The sequence below is a fragment of the Salmo salar genome, chromosome ssa15 (genome assembly GCF_905237065.1).
Source record: "Salmo salar chromosome ssa15, Ssal_v3.1, whole genome shotgun sequence".
NCBI classification, from domain to species: domain Eukaryota; kingdom Metazoa; phylum Chordata; class Actinopteri; order Salmoniformes; family Salmonidae; genus Salmo; species Salmo salar.
Window position 1 is genome coordinate 96,735,825 of NC_059456.1, and position 22,576 is coordinate 96,758,400.

General features: G+C 48.0%; 1 protein-coding gene across 1 annotated transcript in view; it reads left to right on the forward strand.

Moving 5' to 3' along the window:
- The first annotated feature begins 3,388 nt into the window (after positions 1 to 3,388).
- Positions 3,389 to 22,576, forward strand: part of LOC106572718 (voltage-dependent L-type calcium channel subunit beta-4) — a 47,131-nt gene continuing 27,943 nt past the window's right edge. The window contains exon 1 of the mRNA XM_045696370.1: positions 3,389 to 3,592. The gene's annotated coding sequence lies outside the window, so the exon portion shown is untranslated. The remainder of the gene's footprint in view (positions 3,593 to 22,576) is intronic.

A 22,576-nucleotide genomic window follows, 5' to 3' on the forward strand; every position in this document is an offset into this window, starting at 1 on the left:
CACACACACACACACACACACACACACACACGGGCCCCTGACATGGTAGCGCAACGGAGGGCCTGTCAGTGTACAGCCAGCTGTGACATCCAAAGAACAGAGCACACATACACACACACACACACACACACACACACACACACACACACACACACACACACACACACACACACACACACACACACACACACACACACACACACACACACACACACACACACACACACACTGGGGAGCCTGACTCTTCCATCTCGATACCACCACCACACTGTCTCCAGTCTTGTCCTTTACTTCATACAGTTTGGCCATTCAACTCCACGGTGGTTAGGAGAGGTTTGTGAGAAGAGTTTCAAGTGGCTGTGCTCGTGGCTTCGCTGCTAACTTGTGTCTTTGGTTCTTGTGTCTGGTACTTGTACATAGCTTGATGGAAGGCTGGTCCAGGTAAACTGTTATATTGTTTCTCCTAACCACTGTGCCTTTGCCTCTGCAGTGCTTGCTGTTTGGGGTTTTAGATGGGTATCTATAAAGCACTTTGTGGCAACTGCTGATGTAAAAAGGGCTTTATAACATACATTTGATTGATTTATTGACTGGTGCCTGCTTACCTACTTACTTTCTCACTTGATTTTAATTGATCCTTGGGGATATGTTTGGGATATGTTTGGAATATGTTTGTGGTGTTGTATTCTAGCTTGAAATATACTTATTAATGTTACCATACTAGAACGTATTACAGTGAGGGGGAAAAGTATTTGATCCCCTGCTGATTTTGTACGTTTGCCCACTGACAAAGAAAGGATCAGTCTATAATTTTAATGGTAGGTTTATTTGAACAGTGAGAGACAGAATAACAACAAACATATCCAGAAAAACGCATGTCAAAAATGTTATAAATTGATTTGCATTTTAATGAGGGAAATAAATATTTGACCCCCTCTCAATCAGAAAGATTTCTGGCTCCCAGGTGTCTTTTATACAGGTAACGAGCTGAGATTAGGAGCACACTCTTAAAGGGAGTGCTCCTAATCTCAGCGTGTTACCTGTATAAAAGACACCTGTCCACAGAAGCAATCAATCAATCAATCAGATTCCAAAGTCTCCACCATGGCCAAGACCAAAGAGCTCTCCAAGGATGTCAGGGACAAGATTGTAGACCTACACAAGGCTGGAATGGGCTACAAGACCATCGCCAAGCAGCTTGGTGAGAAGGTGACAACATTTGGTTGAGAGGTGACAACAGTTGGTGAGATTATTCAGAAATGGAAGAAACACAAAAGAACTGTCAAACTCCCTCGGCCTGGGGCTCCATGCAAGATCTCACCTCGTGGAGTTGCAATGATCATGAGAACGGTGAGGAATCAGCCCAGAACTACACGGGAGGATCTTGTCAATGATCTCAAGGCAGCTAGGACCATAGTCACCAAGAAAACAATTGGTAACACACTACGCCGTGAAGGACTGAAGTCCTGCAGCGCCCGCAAGGTCCCCCTGCTCAAGAAAGCACATATACATGCCCGTCTGAAGTTTGCCAATGAACATCGGAATGATTCAGAGGACAACTGGGTGAAAGTGTTGTGGTCAGATGAGACCAAAATGGAGCTCTTTGGCATCAACTCAACTCGCCGTGTTTGGAAGAGGAGGAATGCTGCCTATGACCCCAAGAACACCATCCCCACCGTCAAACATGGAGGTGGAAACATTATGCTTTAGGGGTGTTTTTCTGCTAAGGGGACAGGACAACTTCACCGCATCAAAGGGACGATGGACGGGGCCATGTACCGTCAAATCTTGGGTGAGAACCTCCTTCCCTCAGCCAGGGCATTGAAAATGGGTCGTGGATGGGTATTCCAGCATGACAATGACCCAAAACACACGGCCAAGGCAACAAAGGAGTGGCTCAAGAAGAAGCAAATTAAGGTCCTGGAGCCTAGCCAGTCTCCAGACCTTAATCCCATAGAAAATCTGTGGAGGGAGCTGAAGGTTCGAGTTGCCAAACGTCAGCCTCGAAACCTTAATGACTTGGAGAAGATCTGCAAAGAGGAGTGGGACAAAATCCCTCCTGAGATGTGTGCAAACCGGGTGGCTAACTACAAGAAACGTCTGACGTCTGTGATTGCCAACAAGGGTTTTGCCACCAAGTACTAAGTCATGTTTTGCAGAGGGGTCAAATACTTATTTCCCTCATTAAAATGCAAATAATTTTATAACATTTTTGACATGCGTTTTTCTGAATTATTTTGTTATTCTGTCTCTCACTGTTCAAATAAACCTACCATTAAAAGTATAGACTGATCATTTCTTGGTCAGTGGGCAAACGTACAAAATCAGCAGGGGATCAAATACTTTTTTCCCCACTGTATGTATAAGTAATGTATAGGTTGGGGTCAATGAAGGGTGGATAGGAACTTGGTGTATGGAAAGTTACTGAGTGAGACAAGGGGAAGTGCAGAAAGGTCATATTCTGTTCCATGTTCCTAAGGAGGGAGCCGAAGGGCAACAGTTAGTCTCTGATAAGGCAGGCCAGCTGAGGAACTAGGGATGAGCGAGGAATTCGGCTCGAGGTCAAGTCAACAGATGAAGTGAGAAGAAACCTCTGGGAGGGGTGCCAGAGGGGCCCACCACAACGACCCTCCTACTGCAGTCCTATCTCACACACATACACTTTCACGCCCATGAAAGGTTCTAGAATCAGGCAGGGCCATGACTACACCAGTGAGAGGAACCAATTAAGTTCCTGACTAGCAACAGAGATGTATTGGCTGTCTAGATGTGTAAGGAGTCCACTCCGCCTAGTAGGTTATAAATATATGTGCTTGTGTAATCATGTCTTGTCTTTGCAGCTGTATGACCCAGTTGGTGAATAAACTTGGTTTGAGCTTTTTCTAGTCGTCTGTTTGAGTTATTACTCTGTTTGTTCAGAACATAATAGTGGCAAGTAATAGTTGTTTGAGAATGCAGCTCCCTCACTAACAGTTCTAACTGACCGGTTCTCTCATTAAACAACACTGTAATGAACTCTGATTATCTTACAGTAACAAATTATCTGAATATACATACTTTTTTATACTAAAATGATAGAATGAGAATAGAAATGCCACACAATGTGGCATTACTGTTACAAAACTAAATATGGCCTATTGAACTGGTCCATTCCTCTTCAATGTTGAGAAGCTGCAGAGGAATAGTCTCAGGGTGACTAAGAATATAACAGTACAGGTAGTGATAGAGGTAAAAGAATGACGATGAAGAAGAAGAGAGAGGGGGATAAAGAAACAAAAGAGTGTAAGATAGGATGGAAAGAGCCCTAATGACGTGGCAAAGGGTTGTGTCTTGGAGAGAGACAGAGAGAGAGGGAGAGCAAGAGAGGGAGGAGGGGGAAGAGAGAGAGAGAAAGAGGGATAGACTGCTTCCAAGCACGGTACAGTACACTTCACCGCTACCCTGGAGAGAGAGAGAACACCATGACTGAGTAGCAGAGAGAGAGAGAGAGTGAGAGAGAAAGAAAGAGAGAGAGAGAGAAAGAAAGAGAGAGAGAGAAAGAAAGAAAGAGAGTGAGGGAGAGAGAGAGCACTCTCTTCCTACCTTCAACTGAGTAAGTACCCACCCTATTCGACATCGCTTTCTCTCTCAAGACTATTCAGCTGCTTCTCTTCTACTCTATTATCTCTGGTCATTCATTCTGCAGAGAACAGAACATTCATATTGTTTGTTTTTTCTTGATTTGTTTTTATATTTAAACTTGGGAGTATTTTCTTTTATCAAGATTATATCCATCAAAATCTGAAAAGAGTTGATCTACCAGTACATCGAGATGAAAATAGAATCTTATCACCTTCCTACATCGGCTACCGCTTCTGTTAATATGTTTAGCACTCTGGGGCAATCTCCTGGGTAACGGCTTTAGGAATGTGGTGGTGTGGTGAAAAGGGGTGCAACTGTGCATGTTAAGCAATATAAAATCTGATTGAATATTTCATTGTTCCTTCACTCAAGCTTACAGACAGTATTATCAGTCTGATGTCCAGTGACATGGCTCTTGCTACATTGCGGATATTGCTGGTGAATGGTCCTGGTGTATTCTGGGATATTAGTTGCAGAATATGGGGTGGGTTAGTGCTGTTCTGTTCAGTTGCTGAGGAGAGGCAGGGCAGGTGTGGAGAAGAAGCTTTGCTAAGAGGCATACAGTATACTGGCTGGTATATCATGCTTTCTACTCTCTGTGCTGTGTGTGTGTGTGTGTGTGTGTGTGTGTGTGTGTGTGTGTGTGTGTGTGTGTGTGTGTGTGTGTGTGTGTGTGTGTGTGTGTGTGTGCGTGCGTGCGTGCGTGCGTGCGTGCGTGCGTGCGTGTGTGCGCTCAGTGTGTGTGAGCGCTAAGGGTGTGTGTGTGTGTGCACTCAGTGTGTATGTGTGTGAACTCAGTGCGTGTGTGTGGGTGTGTGTGCTCAGTGTGTGTGTGTGCTCAGTGTGTGCTCAGTGTGTGCTCAGTGTGTGCTCTCTCTGTGTGTGTGTGTGTGTGTGTGTGTGTGTGTGTGTGTGTGTGTGTGTGTGTGTGTGTGTGCGCTCAGTGTGTGTGTGTGTGTGTGCTCAGTGTGTGTGTGCACTGAGTGTGTGTGGCATGCGCTCAGTGTGTGTCTCCTCAGTGTGTGTGCTCAGTGTGTGTGTGTGTGCTCAGTGTGTGTGTGCTCAGGTTGTCTGTGTTCAGTGTGTGTGTGAGTGTGCTGTGCGTGGGGGGACGGAGTGCATTTGGGACTGCTAGGCTTCCTGTGTGGGGTCAATTAAGTACTGCATGAGACAGATCACTAAAAGCCTGTCCCGTGAGGAGTGCTTTGTGTGTGTGTGTGTGTGTGTGTGTGTGTGTGTGTGTGTGTGTGTGTGTGTGTGTGTGTGTGTGTGTGTGTGTGTGTGTGTGCGTGCGTGCGTGCGTGCGTGCGTGCGTACATGTTTGCTTCTGTGTGTGTGTGCACGTGTGTGTGTATGTATTTTGTGTGTGTGTGCATTGGTGTTTGCGTAGCTGCGTGTGTGCCCGTGTGTTTGTGCGTGAGTACTGGCATATCAGTGTGCAATGCTTTGATTAAATTTGATGAACTAGCACAGTTTCTGTCTCTCGCTGCCTCTTTCCTGTCTCCAGAAAGATCCTCTCTAGTCACTCTGCAGGTCATTTTCTATTGGAATACTTCATGGAAATATAATGGAAATGTGTTTCGTCTATAAAGCTGGTTACACTTTATAGTAACTTTAATGAATAAGCCATTATACCTGCTTATAAATGTTTATAAATCCTTTAGATGCCTAATTTTCCTTTATTCCTTTGCACGCCCAAATTTTCAGTTTTTTATTTGTTAAAAAAGTTTGAAAAATCCAATAAATTTTGTTCCACTTCATGATTGTGTCCCACTTGTTGATGATTCTTCACAAAAAATTACAGTTTTATATCTTTATGTTTGAAGCCTGAAATGTGGCAAAAGGTCGAAAAGTTCAAGGGGGCCGAATACTTTCGCAAGGCACTGTATCTATGTAGTGTATGTCTCTGTCTCTGTCTATGTAGCAAATTCCTCTGTCCATGTAGTGTATGCCTCTGTCTATGTAGTGTATGTCTCTGTCTATGTAGTGTATATCTCTGTCTACGTAGTGTATATCTCTGTCTATGTAGCGTATTCCTCTGTCCATGTAGTGTATTCCTCTGTCCATGTAGTGTATGCCTCTGTCTATGTAGTGTATGTCTCTGTCTAAGTAGTGTATATCTCTGTCTACGTAGTGTATATCTCTGTCTATGTAGCGTATTCCTCTGTCCATGTAGTGTATTCCTCTGTCCATGTAGTGTATATCTCTGTCTATGTAGTGTATGTCTCTGTCTATGTAGTGTATATCTCTGTCTATGTAGTGTATGTCTCTGTCTATGTAGCGTATTCCTCTGTCCATGTAGTGTATATCTCTGTCTATGTAGTGTATGTCTCTGTCTATGTAGTGTATATCTCTGTCTATGTAGTGTATGTATCTGTCTAAGTAGTGTATGTCTTTGTCTATGTAGTATATGTCTCTGTCTATGTAGTGTATGTCTCTGTCTATGTAGTGAATGTCTCTGTCTATGTAGTGTATGTCTCTGTCTATGTAGTGTATATCTCTGTCTATGTAGTGTATATCTCTGTCTATGTAGCGTATGTCTCTGTCTATGTAGTGTATATCTCTGTCTATGTAGTGTATATCTCTGTCTATGTAGCGTATTCCTCTGTCCATGTAGTGTATTCCTCTGTCCATGTAGTGTATATCTCTGTCTATGTAGTGAATGTCTCTGTCTATGTAGTGTATGTCTCTGTCTATGTATGTCTCTGTCTATGTAGTGTATGTCTCTGTCTATGTAGTATATGTCTCTGTCTATGTAGTGTATGTCTCTGTCTATGTAGTGTATGTCTCTGTCTATGTAGTGTATCTCTCTGTTTATGTATGTCTTTGTCTATGTAGTGAATGTCTCTGTCTATGTAGTGAATGTCTCTGTCTATGTAGTGTATGTCTCTGTCTATGTAGTGTATGTCTCTGTCTATGTAGTGTATGTCTCTGTCTATGTATGTCTCTGTCTATGTAGTGTATCTCGCTGTCTATGTAGGGAATGTCTCTGTCTATGTAGTGTATGTCTCTGTCTATGTATGTCTCTGTCTATGTAGTGTATGTCTCTGTCTATGTAGTGAATGTCTCTTTCTATGTAGTGTATGTCTCTGTTTATGTAGGGAATGTCTCTGTCTATGTAGTGTATGTCTCTGCCTATGTATGTCTCTGCCTATGTAGTGTATGTCTCTGTCTATGTAGTGTATGTCTCTGTCTATGTAGTGTATGTCTCTGTCTATGTAGTGTATGTCTCTGCCTATGTAGTGTATGTTTCTGTCTATGTAGTGTATGTCTCTGTCTCTGTAGTGTATGTCTCTGTCTATGTAGTGAATGTCTCTGTCTATGTAGTGAATGTCTCTGTTTATGTAGTGTATGTCTCTGCCTATGTAGTGTATTTCTCTGTCTATGTAGTGTATGTCTCTGTCTATGTAGTGTATGTCTCTGTATATGTAGTGTATGTCTCTGTCTCTGTAGTGTATGTCTCTGTCTATGTCGTGTATGTCTCTGTCTATGTAGTGTATGTCTCTGTATATGTAGTGTATGTCTCTGTCTATGTAGTGAATGTCTCTTTCTAAGTTGTGTATGTCTCTGTCTATGTAGTGTATGTCTCTGTCTATGTATGTCTCTGTCTATGTAGTGTATGTTTCTGTATATGTAGTGTATGTCTCTGTCTATGTATGTCTTTGTCTATGTAGTGTATGTCTCTGTCTATGTAGTGTATGTCTATGTCTATGTAGTGAATATTTCTGTGTATGTAGTGTATGTCTCTGTCTATGTAGTGTATGTCTATGTCTATCTAGTGAATATTTCTGTGTATGTAGTGTATGTCTCTGTGTATGCCTTATTCATCCAGGCTGTATCACAACCGGCCGGGATTGGGAGTCCCATAGAGCGGGTCACAATTGTCCCAGCGTCGTCCGGGTTTGGCAGTGTAGGCCGTCATTGTAAATAAGAATTTGTTCTTAACTGACTTGCCTAGTTAAATAAAGGTTAAAAAAAAGTGAATAAAAAATATATATAATAATAATTGCATCAGGAATATTTCTAGCCGTAACTGGAGAAGAGACGCCTCCTATTTTTTACAGCGGGCATACAGGCAGACGTGTGTGTGTCTGTTTGTTTGTGTGTGTCTGTGTGTGCGTGTTTGCGTCTGTGTGTGTCTGTGTGTCTGTGTTTTAAGTTTTCAAGTTTTATTAGTTGTACATACAGGATACCTCATGCTCCGATACCGTCTGCCCGACGATAAGTGAGAGAACAGCTCATGGCTGGGGTGTGTGGGATCCTTGATGTTGCTGCGTGACGTTCTCAGGCACCGTTTTGAGTAGATGTCCCGGATAGGTGGGAGCACGGTCCCAGAGATGTACTGGGCTGTCTTCACCACCCACTGGAGGGCCTTGCAGTCATGGACGGAGCAATTCTCATACCAGGCCGTGATTCAACCAGTCAGGACGCTCTCGATGGTGCAGTGGTAGTATTTTGAAAGGACCTGGGGCGGCATTCCAAATTTCTTCAGCCGCCTTAGGAAGTAGAGGCGCTGTTGCGCCCTCTTGACAAGAGTGCTGGTGTTGTTGGTCCATGTCAAGTCCTTGGTGATATGGACACTGAGGAACATAAAACTGCTGATTCTCTCTACTGCAGTCCCGTTGATGTGGATCAGGGCATGTTCCCTCCTCTGCTTCCTGAAGTCAACAATCAACTCCTTTGTTTTGCTGACTTTGAGGGAGAGGTTGTTGTCATGACTCGTCGTTGCTGGTAATCAGGCCTACAACCGTGGTGTCGTCAGCAAACTTGATGATGGAGTTGGGGTCATGCAAAGCCACGCAGTGAACAGGGAGTACAGCAGAGGACTGAGGACACACCCCTTAGGGGCCCCAGTGTTTAGAGTTAGTGTGGAGAAGGTGTAGTTGCCAATTCTCACAGCCTGTGGTCTGCCATCAGGAAGTCCAGAATCCAGTTGCAGAGCGTGGTGTCCAGACCCAGGCTTCTGAACTTGGTGTCAAGCTTGGAGGGAACAATAGTGTTGAATGATGAAATGTAGTCAATGAACAACATTCTCACGTACAGTGGGGGAAAAAGTATTTGATCCCCTGCTGATTTTGTACGTTTGCCCACTTACAAAGAAATGATCAGTCTATAATTTTAATGGTAGGTTTATTTGTTCAACAGTGAGAGACAGAATAACAACAAAAAAATCCAGAAAAACGCATGTCAAAAATGTTATAAAATTATTTGCATTTTAATGAGGGAAATAAGTATTTGACCCCTCTGCAAAACATGACTTAGTACTTGGTGGCAAAACCCTTGTTGGCAATCACAGAGGTCAGACGTTTCTTGTAGTTGGCCACCAGGTTTGCACACATCTCAGGAGGGATTTTGTCCCACTCCTCTTTGCAGATTTTCTCCAAGTCATTAAGGTTTCGAGGCTGACGTTTGGCAACTCGAACCTTCAGCTCCCTCCACAGATTTTCTATGGGATTAAGGTCTGGAGACTGGCTAGGCCACTCCAGGACCTTAATTTGCTTCTTCTTGAGCCACTCCTTTGTTGACTTGGCCGTGTGTTTTGGGTCATTGTCATGCTGGAATACACATCCACGACCCATTTTCAATGCCCTGGCTGAGGGAATGTAACGGCCGTCGTAGTAAGTGGACCAAAGCGTAGCGGGTTGAGTGCTCATTATATATTTATTTAGAACACTGATGAAAACAAAACAAGAAAACGTACGAACTAACAGGATTACAGGTTAAACACAGCTATGCAATCACAACTTCCCACAAAACCCAAACAAAACACACCCCTCTATATAGGACCTTCAATCAGAGGCAACAAGGAACAGCTGCCTCCAATTGAAGGCCAAATCAATAAACTAAACATAGAACTAAAAAGACGACTAGAACATAGATATATACTAACATAGAACATAGCCCAAAAACCCCGGAAAACACTAACCAAACACCCCTCTACATAAACACACACCCCGAACCACATAAAACAAATACCCCCCTGCCACGTCCTGACCAAACTACAATAACAAATAACCCCTTTACTGGTCAGAACGTGACAGTGCCCCCCCCCCCAAAGGTGCAGACCCCGGATGCACCTTACACAAACAAATAAACACAAAATAAACCCCGCAAATCCTCCTACTGTGGAGGTGGCTCAGGCTCTGGCCTAAGTCCCCCACCTAACCTGTCCACCCCCGCTGAATACATATTTAATGTTACCCCTCCCGAAGTATCTGTGCTATGGCGCATTGCTGAAGACCTCAGGCTGATGCGCGTTGCTGGAGACCTCAGGCTGATGCGCGTCGCTGGAGACCTCGGGCTGAAGGGCGACTCTGGCTGCGCCGATTCCGGACTGTCGGCCGACTCTCGCTGCGTCGATTCCGGACTGTAGAGCGACTCTCGCTGCGTCGATTCCGGACTGTAGGGCGACTCTCGCTGCGTTGATTCCGGACTGTCGGGTGATTCACGCTGCGTCGATTCCGGACTGTAGGCCGACTCTCTCGGCTCTGGACTGTAGGCCGTCTCACTCGGTTCCGGACTGTAGGCCGACTCTCTCGGCTCTGGACTGTAGGCCGACTCTCTCGGCTCTGGACTGTAGGCCGTCTCACTCGGTTCCGGACTGTAGGCCGTCCCACTCGGTTCCGGACTGTAGGCCGTCCCACTCGGTTCCGGACTGTAGGCCGTCCCACTCGGTTCCGGACTGTAGGCCGTCCCCCTCGGTTCCGGACTGTAGGCCGTCTCACTCGGTTCCGGACTGTAGGCCGTCTCACTCGGTTCTGGACTCTGGGCCGTCTCTCCTGGTTCCGGACTTTGGGCCATCTCTAGACTGGGCACTGTCGCCGGACACTCTGGACGGGGCACTGTCGTCGGACACTCTGGATGGGGCACTGTTTCCGGACACTCTGGACGGGGTACTGTTGCCGGAAGCTCTGGACGGGGAACTGTCGTCGGAAGCTCTGGACGGGGTACTGTCGTCGGAAGCTCTGGATGGGGTACTGTCGTCGGAAGATCTGGACGGGGACTGTGCACTGAAAGCCTGATGTGTGGGGCTGGTAGTGGAGGTACCAGACTGGAGACACGCACCCAAAGGCTAGTGCGAGAAGCAGGAACAGGATGAGTTGGACTGGGCTGACGCACTGGAGGCCTGGTGTGTGGGGCTGGTACTGGAGATGCCAGACTGGATACACGCACCTCAAGGCTAGTGCGAGGAGTAGGAACAGGACGAGTTGGACTGGGTTGACGCACTGGAAGCCTGGTGCGTGGTGCTGGCTGTGGATGTGCCAGACTGGAAACACGCACCTCAGGGCTAGTGCTTGGAGCGGGAACAGGATGCACTGGACCATGGGTAAGCACTGGAGGTCTGGAGCGCACCTCCTGCACAACCCGTCCGGGCTGGATGGTCATAGTAGCCCTGTACGAGTGGAGTGCTGGCACAGGGCGAACTGGGCTGTGCAGAGGCCTGATGGTTGCCGTGCGTAGAGCAGGCGTAGGATAGCCTGGGCCTAGGAGGCGCACTGGTGACCAGATACGCTGCGCAGGCATCCTCCTTCCAGGCTGGATGCCCACTCTAGCACAGCACTTGCGAGGGGCTGGGATCACTCGCACCGGACTGTGCGTGCGCATGGGCGAGATCGTGCGCACTTCCGCATACACCGGCGCTCTCTTCACCACACGCTCCCCATAATAAGCACGGGGAGTTGGCTTAGGGCATACCCTTGGCCCAGCCAAACTACCCGTGTGCCCCCCCAATTTTTTTTTATTGGTGCTGCCTCTCCGGCTTCCTTGCCAGCCGTGTTCCCCTGTAACGTTCCCGGTCCTCTTCAGCCTCTCTCCATGGTCCCTCTCCGGCTAATATCTCCTCACAAGTCCAAAACTCACGATAGTCCACCTGCTGCTCCTTTACCCGCTGCTTGGTCCATTTGTGGTGGGAAGTTCTGTAACGGTCGTCGTATATACTGGACCAAAGCGCAGCGAGTTGAGTGCTCATTATATATTTATTTAGAACACTGACGAAAACAAAACAAGAAAACGTACGAACGAACAGGATTACAGGCTAAACAGACTGTCCATTATTTTCATTGTTGTACACAAGCAGTGTACTTCCCACAAAACCCAAACAAAACATACCCCTCTATATAGGACCTTCAATCAGAGGCAACAAGGAACAGCTGCCTCCAATTGAAGGCCAAATCAATAAACTAAACATAGAACTAAAAAGACTAGACTAGAACATAGAAATATACTAACATAGAACATAGCCCAAAAACCCCGGAAAACACTAACCAAACACCCCTCTACATAAACCCACACCCCGAACCACATAAAACAAATACCCCACTGCCACGTCCTGACCAAACTACAATAACAAATAACCCCTTTACTGGTCAGAACGTGACAGGGAAGGATGTTCTCACCCAAGATTTGACGGTACATGGCCCCATCCATCGTCCCTTTGATACGGCGAAGTTGTCCTGTCCCCTTAGCAGAAAAACACCCCCAAAGCATAATGTTTCCACCTCCATGTTTGACGGTGGAGATGGTGTTCTTGGGGTCATAGGCAGCATTCCTCCTCCTCCAAACACGGCGAGTTGAGTTGATGCCAAAGAGCTCCATGTTGGTCTCATCCGACCACAACACTTGCACCAGTTGTCCTCTGAATCATTCAGATGCTCATTGGCAAACTTCAGACAGGCATATATATGTGCTTTCTTGAGCAGGGGGACCTTGCGGGCGCTGCAGGATTTCAGTCCTTCACGGCATAGTGTGTTACCAATTGTTTTCTTGGTGACTATGGTCCAAGCTGCCTTGAGATCATTGACAAGATCCTCCCGTGTAGTTCTGGGCTGATTCCTCACCGTTCTCATGATCATTGCAACCCCACGAGGTGAGATCTTGCATGGAGCCCCAGGCTGAGGGATATTGAGTTCTTTTGTGTTTCTTCCATTTGCGAATAATCGCACCAAATGTTGTCACCTTCTCACCAAGCTGCTTGGCGATGGTCTTGTAGCCCATTCCAGCCTTGTGTAGGTCTACAATCTTGTTCCTGACATCCTTGGAGAACTCTTTGGTCTTGGCCATGGTGGAGAGTTTGGAATCTGATTGATTGATTGCTTCTGTGGACAGGTGTCTTTTATACAGGTAACAAGCTGCGGTTAGGAGCACTCCCTTTAAGAGTGAGCTCCTAATCTCAGCTCGTTACCTGTATAAAAGACACCTGGGAGCCAGAAATCTTTCTGATTGAGAGGGGATCAAATACTTATTTCCCTCATTAAAATGCAAATCAATTTATAACATTTTTGACATGCGTTTTTCTGGATATGTTTGTTGTTATTCTGTCTCTCACTGTTCAAATAAACCTACCATTAAAATTATAGACTGATCCTTTCTTCATCAGTGGGCAAACGTACAAAATCAGCAGGGGATCAAATACTTTTTTCCCTCACTGTAGGTGTTCCTCTTGTCCAGATGTTTTACTGCTGTGTGAATACGGTTGGCGTGTGTGTGCCTGCGTGCGGTTGGAAGGAGGGAGGAACACTTGTCTTTGAGAGTTGAGTGTCCTTGGTGTGGAAGCAGAGAAGCTAGGCTAGGACAGCTCACTACTGGAGAGAGATGAGCGATGCAGAGATGCATTGTTGTTGTGTCACGATGGTGGTGGAAGTGTATTGGAAAGACACACACACAAAGAAACACAATCACACCCACACAGAGTCAGGCAGGCATACAGTAAACAAGCAGTGTACGGAAACTTTAGATCAGGGGAGGACATGGAGAGGCGATGATGGTCCTGACTGCTTAGGACAGGATGAGGTATGAATATGTTTGTCTCTCATCTTTCTCTTCATGTCTAGATCCCTTTGCGTTGTCAGGGGACTCTCTCTGGGTCCAGTTGAACTTCCTCTGTCTGTAATTATATTTATGTTAGCTCACATGCTTCCAATTGGCTCATTCATCCCCCCTCCTCTCCCCTGTAACTATACCCCATGCAGGTCACTGCTGTAAATGAGAACGAGAATGTGTTCTCAGTCAACTTACCTGGTGAAATAGGGGTACAAAAATCTAATCAAATCAAATCACATTTTATTGGTCACATACACATGGTTAGCAGATGTTATTGTGAGAGTAGCGAAATGCTCGTGCTTATAGTTCCGACAGTGCAGTAATATCTAACAACTAATCTAACAATTCCACCACAACTACATAATACACACAAATCTAAGTAAAGGAATGGAATGGAATATATACATATAAATATATGGATGAGCAATGACCGAGCGGCATAGGCAAGATGCAATAGATGGTATAAAATACAGTATGAGATGAGTAATGCAAGATATGTAAACATTATTAAAGTGGCATGAATGAATAGTGATCCATTTAATTAAATGGCCAATGATTTCAAGTATGTATGTAGGCAGTAGCCTCTCTGTGTTAGTGATGGCTGTTTAACAGTTTGATGGCCTTGAGATAGAAGCTGTTTTTCATTCTCTCCGTCCCAGCTTTAATGCACCTGTACTGACCTCGCCTTCTGGATGGTAGCGGGGTGAACAGGCATTGGCTCGGGTGGTTGCTGTCCTTGATGATTATTTTGGCCTTCCTGTGATATCGGGTGCTGTAGGTGTCCTGGAAGGCAGGTAGTTTGCCCCTGGTGATGTGTTGGGCAGACCATCTGGAGAGCCCTGCGTTTATGGGCGGTGCAGTTGTCGTACCAGGCGGTAATGCAGCCCGACAGGATGCTCTCAATTGTGCATCTGTAAAAGTTTGTGAGGGTTTTAGGTGACAAGCCACATTTCTTCAGCCTCCTGAGGTTGAAGAGGCGCTATTGCACCTTCTTCACCACACTGTCTGTGTGGGTGGACCATTTCAGTTTGTCCGTGATGTGTACGCCGAGGAACTTAAAACTTTCCACCTTCTCCAATGCTGTCCCATCAATGTGGATAAGGGGGGTGCTCCCTCTACTGTTTCCTGAAGTCCACGATCATCTCTTTTGTTTTGTTGATGTTGAGTGAGAGGTTGTTTTCCTGATACAACACTCCGAGTGCCCTCACCTCCTCCCTGTAGGCTGTCTCATCGTTCTTGGTAATCAAGCCCACTGCTGTTGTGTCGTCTGAAAACTTGATGATTGAGTTGGAGGCGTGCATGGCCTCCAACAGGAACAATGCTGGCCATCTCGAAGCATGTGGGGACAGCATACTGGGATAGGGAGAGATTGAATATGTCCGTAAACACACTAGCCAGCTGGTCTGCGCATGCTTTGAGGACGCGGCTAGGGATGCCGTCTGGGCTGGCAGCCTTGCAAGGGTTAATACGTTTAAATGTCTTACTCACATCGGCCACGGAGAAGGAGAGGCAGGGCCCACAGTCCTTGGTAGCGGGCCGTGTCGGTGGCACTGTATTATCCTCAAAGAGGGCAAAGATGGTGTTTAGTTTGTCTGGAAGCAAGTTGTCTATGTCCGTGACGTGGCTGGTTTTCTTTTTGTAGTCCGTGATTGTCTGTAGACCCTGCCACATATGTCTCGTGTCTGAGCCGTTGAATTTCAACTCCACTTTGTCTCTATACTGTCATATTCGTATATGTAGGTGGCAGGGAAGTCAGGCGCAGGAGAAACCAATTTGGGGTTAAATACACAACATGTAATGAATGGGATTGGAACCAGGTGTGTAGGAAGACAAGACAAAACCAATGAAAAATGGATCAATGATGGCTAGAAGACTGGTGACATCGACCGCCGAGCACCAGCCGAACAAGGAGGGGCATCGACTTCGGTAGAAGTCGTGACATATACTGACATTTCGCTTGTTTGATTGCCTTGCTGAGAGAATAACTACACTGTTTGTATTTGGCTATACACCCAGTCACCTTTTCATGGTTAAATGGGGTGGTTCGTGCTTTCAATTTTGTGTGAATGCCGCCATCTATCCACGGTTTCTGGTTAGGGTAGTGTCAGTCGTTGCTAGGAGTGGTGGTAGGAGTCAGGCGCAGAGAGCAGAGGTGAGGAACTGTGTGTTTATTCAATAAAAACACAACATGATCGACGCCAACACAACGGGCGTGAAAAATGCAAAGTGCCCAAACAACAGGTGCACAGCATGCATGAAAATAGAACAGTAGTAGATCGCCAGCACATCCAAATACAAAAACACAACCTGACGCTAAATAATCCCGCACAACACTGGGCGGGCTAACCAGGCTTAAATAACCAAAATCAAAAGACAAATGAGGAACAGGTGCAACCAATAAGACAAACCAAACGAAAAGGAAAAAAGGATCAGCGGTGGCTAGTAGGTGGGTGACGACGACCGCCGAGCGCCGCCCGAGCAGGCAGGGGAGCCACCTTCGGTGGGATTCGTGACAGTACCCCCCTCCTGACGTGCGGCTCCCGCAGCGCGCCGCCACCGACCTCGAGGGCGACCCGGAGGACGAGGCGCAGGGCGATCCCCATGAAGGCGGTGGAACTCCCTCAGTAGTGGAGGGTGCAAAATGTCCCTCCTGGGTACCCAGCACCTCTCCTCCGCGCCTTACCCCTCCCAGTCGACGAGGTACTGTAGGCCCCGCCCCCGAAGTCTGGAGTCCAGAATGGCGCGTATTTTATACGCCGGGGACCCCCAATGTCCAGCGGGGGGGAGGAACCTCCGGCACCTCACCTTCCTGCATGGGACCAGCCACCACCGGCCTGAGGAGAGACACATGAAACGAGGGGTTAATACGGTAGTAAGATGGAAGTTGTAACCGGTAACACACCTCGTTTATCCTCCTCAGGACTTTAAACGGCCCTACACACTGCGGGCCCAGCTTCCGGCAGGGCAAGCGGAGGGGCAGGTTTCTAGCCGAGAGCCAGACTCGATCCCCTGGTGCAAACACAGGGGTCTCACTGCGGTGCTGGTCAGCGCTCTTCTTCTGCCGTCCACTCGCCTTTGTAAGTGCGTCTTTGACGGCTCTCCAGGTGTCCTTCGAGCGCTGCACCCAATCCTCCACCGCAGGAGCCTTGGTCTGGCTCTGGTGCCATGGAGCCAGGACCGGCTGGTAGCCCAACACGCACTGGAACGGTGACATGTTGGTTGATGAGTGCCGTAGAGAATTCTGGGCTATTTCTGCCCATGGCACGTATGTCGCCCATTCTCTGGGCCGGTCCTGGCAATACGTCCTTAGAAACCTACCCACCTCTTGGTTCACCCTCTCCACCTGCCCATTACTCTCGGGGTGGAAACCCGAGGTCAGGCTGACCGAGACCCCCAAACGTTCCATGAACGCCCTCCAAACTCTGGACGTGAACTGGGGACCCCGATCAGAAACGATGTCCTCGGGCACCCCATAGTGCCGGAAGACATGGGTAAACAGGGCCTCCGCAGTCTGCAGAGCCGTAGGGAGACCGGGCAACGGGATGAGACGACAGGACTTCGAGAACCGATCCACAACGACCAGGATAGTGGTGTTCCCCTGTGATACGGGAAGGTCAGTGAGGAAGTCCACTGATAAGTGTGACCACGGCCGCTGTGGAACGGGAAGGGGGTGTAATTTCCCTCTAGGCAGGTGTCGAGGAGCCTTGCTCTGAGCGCACACCGAGCAGGAGGAAACATAAAACCGCACGTCCTTACCCAAGGTGGGCCACCAGTACTTCCCCCTCAGGTTCCGCACTGTCCTCTCGATCCCAGGGTGACCCGAAGAGGGGAGATTATGGGCCCATCGAATCAATCGATCACGGAGACCAAGCGGTACGTACTGAACCCCTGTCGGACACTGCGATGGTGCAGGTTCCGACCTTAACGCCCGCTCGATCTCCGCGTCCAACTCCCATACCACCGGAGCTACCAAACACGACGCCGGAAGAATGGGAGCCGGATCGATGGCCCTCTCCTCGGTGTCATATAGGCGGGACAGTGCGTCGGCCTTCGTGTTCAGTGAACCTGGCCGATAAGAGATGGTGAACCGGAAACGGGTAAAGAACATGGCCCACCTGGCCTGACACGGATTCAGTCTCCTAGCTGCCCGGATGTACTCGAGATTACGGTGGTCAGTCCAGATGAGGAAAGGGTGCTTTGCCCCCTCAAGCCAATTTCTCCACACCTTCAGAGCCTTGACCACAGCTAACAACTCCCTGTCCCCCACATCATAGTTCTGCTCCGCCGGCCCTAGCTTCCTAGAGAAGAAAGTGCACGGGCGGAGTTTGGGTGGCGTGCCCGAGCGCTGTGATAGCACGGCCCCCACCCCAGTCTCGGACGCGTCCACCTCCACTATGAATGCCAAAGAGGGATCCGGATGAGCCAGCACTGGAGCGACGGTAAACAGCTCCTTCAGGCGACTGAACGCTCTGTTCGCCTCTGCTGACCAGCGCAAGCGCGCCGGACCCCCCTTCAGCAGTGAGGTAATGGGAGCAGCAACTTGACCAAAGCCCCGGATAAACCTCCGGTAGTAATTGGCAAACCCTAAAAACCGCTGCACCTCCTTTACCGTGGTCGGAGGCGGCCAATTACGCACGGCTTTAATGCGGTCATCCTCCATCACCACCCCCGAGGTGGAAATGCGATACCCCAGGAAGGAAACGGCTCGTTTGAAAAACTCACATTTCTCAGCCTTGACGTACAGGTCATTCTCCAGCAGTCGCTCAAGCACCTTGCGCACCAGGGAGACATGCGCGGCGCGGGTGGCGGAATAAATCAAGATGTCGTCAATATACACCACCACCCCCTGTCCGTGCAGGTCCCTGAGAATCTCGTCAACAAAGGATTGAAAGACGGCTGGAGCATTCTTTAACCCGTACAGCATGACGAGGTACTCATAGTGGCCCGATGTGGTACTAAATGCGGTTTTCCACTCGTCTCCTCCCCGGATACGCACCAGATTGTACGCGCTCCTGAGGTCCAGTTTCGTGAAAAAACGCGCCCCGTGAAATGATTCCACCGCCGTAGCGATGAGAGGTAGTGGGTAACTGAACCCTACTGTGATGGAATTTAGACCTCGATAATCAATGCACGGACGCAACCCTCCATCCTTTTTCTTCACGAAAAAGAAACTCGAGGAAACGGGTGACATGGAGGGCCGAATATACCCCTGTCTCAGAGATTCCGTGACATATGTCTCCATAGCCAACATCTCCTCCTGTGACAATGGGTACACGTGACTCCTGGGAAGTGCAGCGTTTACCTGGAGATTTATCACGCAATCCCCTCGTCGATGAGGTGGTAATCGGGTCGCACTCTTTTTACAGAAGGCGATAGCCAAATCGGCATATTCTGAGGGAATGCGCACAGTGGAAACCTGGTCTGGACTCTCCACCGTCGTCGCACCAATGGAAACTCCCTTACACCTGCCTGAGCACTCCTCTGACCACCCTCTGAGAGCCCCCTGTCTCCACGAAATATTGGGATTGTGATTGGCCAGCCAGGGAATCCCCAGCACCACCGGAAACGCAGGAGAATCAATGAGGAAGAGACTAATCCGTTCCCCATGATCCCCCTGCGTTACCATGTCCAGTGGCACCGTGGCCTCCCTGACCAGTCCTGACCCTAATGGTCTGCTATCTAAGGAGTGCACGGAAAAGGTTGGTCCAATGACACCAGGGGAATCCCTAGCCTTAATGCGAGCCCACGATCCATAAAGTTTCCAGTTGCGCCTGAATCGACTAGCGCCTTATGCTGGAAAGAGGGAGAAAACAAGGGGAAGTTACTAAAACGAACATGTGACCAACAGGGAGCTCTGGGTGAGGTTGGTGCTTACTCACCTGAGATGGACGAGGAGTGCTCCGCCTGCCATCCCGATTCCCAGAGGAGCTCCCCCAGCACCTGTCGGTAGTGTGTCCTCTCCGACCACACTGGATACAAGGGGAGCCTCCTCCTCCGGTTCCCCTGGACGCGGCCCCCCCTAGCTCCATAGGAATGGGAGCTGGAGGACCTGGAGGTGGAACCAACAGGGCCCCGTCTGGACGCCCGCGCGCAGCCAGCAGATTGTCAAGACGAATGGACATGTCGATTAGTTCGTCTAGCGACAGGGTAGTGTCCCGACAGGCTAGCTCACGGCGGACGTCCTCCCGGAGGCTACACCGATAGTGGTCCATCAGGGCCCTGTCGTTCCACCCCGCTCCAGCAGCCAAGGTCCGGAACTCCAGAGCAAAGTCCTGTGCGCTCCTCGTCTCCTGACGCAGGTGGAACAGCCTTTCACCCGCCGCCCGGCCTTCTGCTGGGTGGTCGAACACGGCCCGGAACCGGCGGGTGAACTCAGGGTAGTGATCCCTTGCCGAGTCTGGGCCGTACCACACTGCGTTGGCCCACTCCAGGGCACGTCCCGTTAAGCAGGAGACGAGGACGCTTACGCTCTCCTCTCCGGAGGGAGCTGGATGAACGGTGGCCAGGTACAAATCCAACTGTAGCAGGAACCCCTGGCACCCCGCCGCCGCTCCATCGTACTCCCTGGGGAGAGCCAGGCGTAGGGCTCCGGGTCCGGACGTCGGTGGAGGGGTAGATGGTGGAGGAGGAGTTGGTGCTGGGGATGCGGTAGGGAGGCCACTCCTCTCCCATCGGTCCATCCTCTCCATCATCTGCTCCATCGCTGAGCCGATTCGGTGGAGGATGGTGGTATGGTGAAGGACCCGTTCCTCCATCGATGGGAGAGGAGGGGAGGCTGCTCCTGCTGACTCCATAGCGTGGTGCGGGATTCTGTCAGTCGTTGCTAGGAGTGGTGGTAGGAGTCAGGCGCAGAGAGCAGAGGTGAGGAACTGTGTGTTTATTCAATAAAAACACAACACGATCGACGCCAACACAACGGGCGTGAAAAATGCAAAGTGCCCAAACAACAGGTGCACAGCATGCATGAAAATAGAACAGTAGTAGATCGCCAGCACATCCAAATACAAAAACACAACCTGACGCTAAATAATCCCGCACAACACTGGGCGGGCTAACCAGGCTTAAATAACCAAAATCAAAAGACAAATGAGGAACAGGTGCAACCAATAAGACAAACCAAACGAAAAGGAAAAAAGGATCAGCGGCGGCTAGTAGGTCGGTGACGACGACCGCCGAGCGCCGCCCGAGCAGGCAGGGGAGCCACCTTCGGTGGGATTCGTGACAGGTAGGTTTTAATAGTCACAGTGGGTACAACATCTCCTATGCACTTCCTTATAAACTCACTCACAGAATCAGCATATAAATCTATTTTATTTTCTGAGGCTACCCGGAACATGCCCCGCGTTATCAAGACAATCTTGAAGCGTGGATTCCGATTGGTCAGAGCAGCGTTGCATGGTCCTCATCAGGGTACATCCTGTTTGAGTTTCTGCCTATAGGAAGGGAGGAGCAAAATGGAGTCGTGGTCAGATTTGCCAAAGGGAGGGCGGGGAAGGGCCTTGTATGCATCGCGGAAGTTAGAGTAGCAGTGATCCAGTGTTTTGCCAGTGCGAGTGCTACAATCAATATGCTGATAGAATTTAGGTAGCCTTGTTCTCAAATTTGCTTTGTTAATTAACCTCTTGGGGCTAGGTGGGACGCTAGCGTGCCACCCGTGGTGCACTCCATCAACAGCAGGTGCATTTCAAGAGCGGCAAATTTGAATCCAAATAAATGTCAAAATTCAAATTTTTCAAAAATACAACTATTTTACACCATTTGAAAGATAAACATCTCCTTAATCTAACCACGTTTTACGATTTCAAAAAGGTTTTACGGCGAAAGCATAAATTTAGAGTATGTTAGGACAGTACATTTACAAGAGTTGTGTGTAATGTTTTGTCAAGTCAAAGACAGGGTCACCAAAACCATAAAACCAGCTAAAATGATGCACTAACCTTTTACAATCTCCATCAGATGACACTCCTAGGACATTATGTTAGACAATGCATGCATTTTTAGTTCTATCAAGTTCATATTTATATCCAAAAACAGCGTTTTACTATGGCATTGATGTTGAGGAAATCGTTTCCCTCCAATAACCGGCAGTCAAGTCAGCGTCACAAATTAAATAATTAAAATTAGAAAACATTGGTAAAATATTATATTGTCATTTAAAGAATTATAGATTTACATCTCTTGAACGCAATCAACTTGCCAGATTTAAAAATAACCTTACTGGGAAATCACACTTTGCAATAATCTGAGCACTGCGCCCAGAAAAATACGCGTTGCGATACAGACTAGACGTCATGTTGGGGAGATCTAAAATCGAAAATACTATGTAAATAATCCATTACCTTTGATTCTCTTCATCAGATGTCACTTCCAGGTATCACAGGTCCATAACGAATGTAGTTTTGTTCAAAAAAGCTCATCATTTATGTCCAAAAATCTCCGTCTCGTTAGCACATGATGTAAGCCAGCCGGACTTCTCGTCATGAACGAGGGGAAAAAAATATTTCCGTTCGTTCAAACATGTCAAACGTTGTATAGCATAAATCATTAGGGCCTTTTTTAACCAGAACATGAATAATATTCAAGGTGGACGAATGCATACTCTTTTATAACGTATTGGAACGAGGGTACCCAACATGAACTCGCGCCCAGGTGTCTAATGGGACATCATCGTTCCATGGCTCTTGTTCGGTCAGATCTCCCTCCAGAAGACTCAAAACACTTTGTAAAGGCTGGTGACATCTAGTGGAAGCAATAGGAAGTGCCAAAATATTCCTAAGCCCCTGTGTTTTTCAATGGGATAGGTTTAAAGTCAATACAACACATCAGGTATCCACTTCCTGTCAGAAAATGTCTCAGGGTTTTGCCTGCCAAATGAGTTCTGTTATACTCACAGACACCATTCAAACAGTTTTAGAAACTTTAGAGTGTTTTCTATCCATATATAATAAGTATATGCATATTCTAGTTACTGGGTAGGATTAGTAACCAGATTAAATCGGGTACATTTTTTTTATCCAGACGTGCAAATGCTGCCCCCTAGACCCAACAGGTTAAACTCCCCAGATACAATAAATGCTGCCTCAGGATATATGGTTTCCAGTTTCCATAAAGTCCAGTGAAGTTCCTTGAGGGCCAT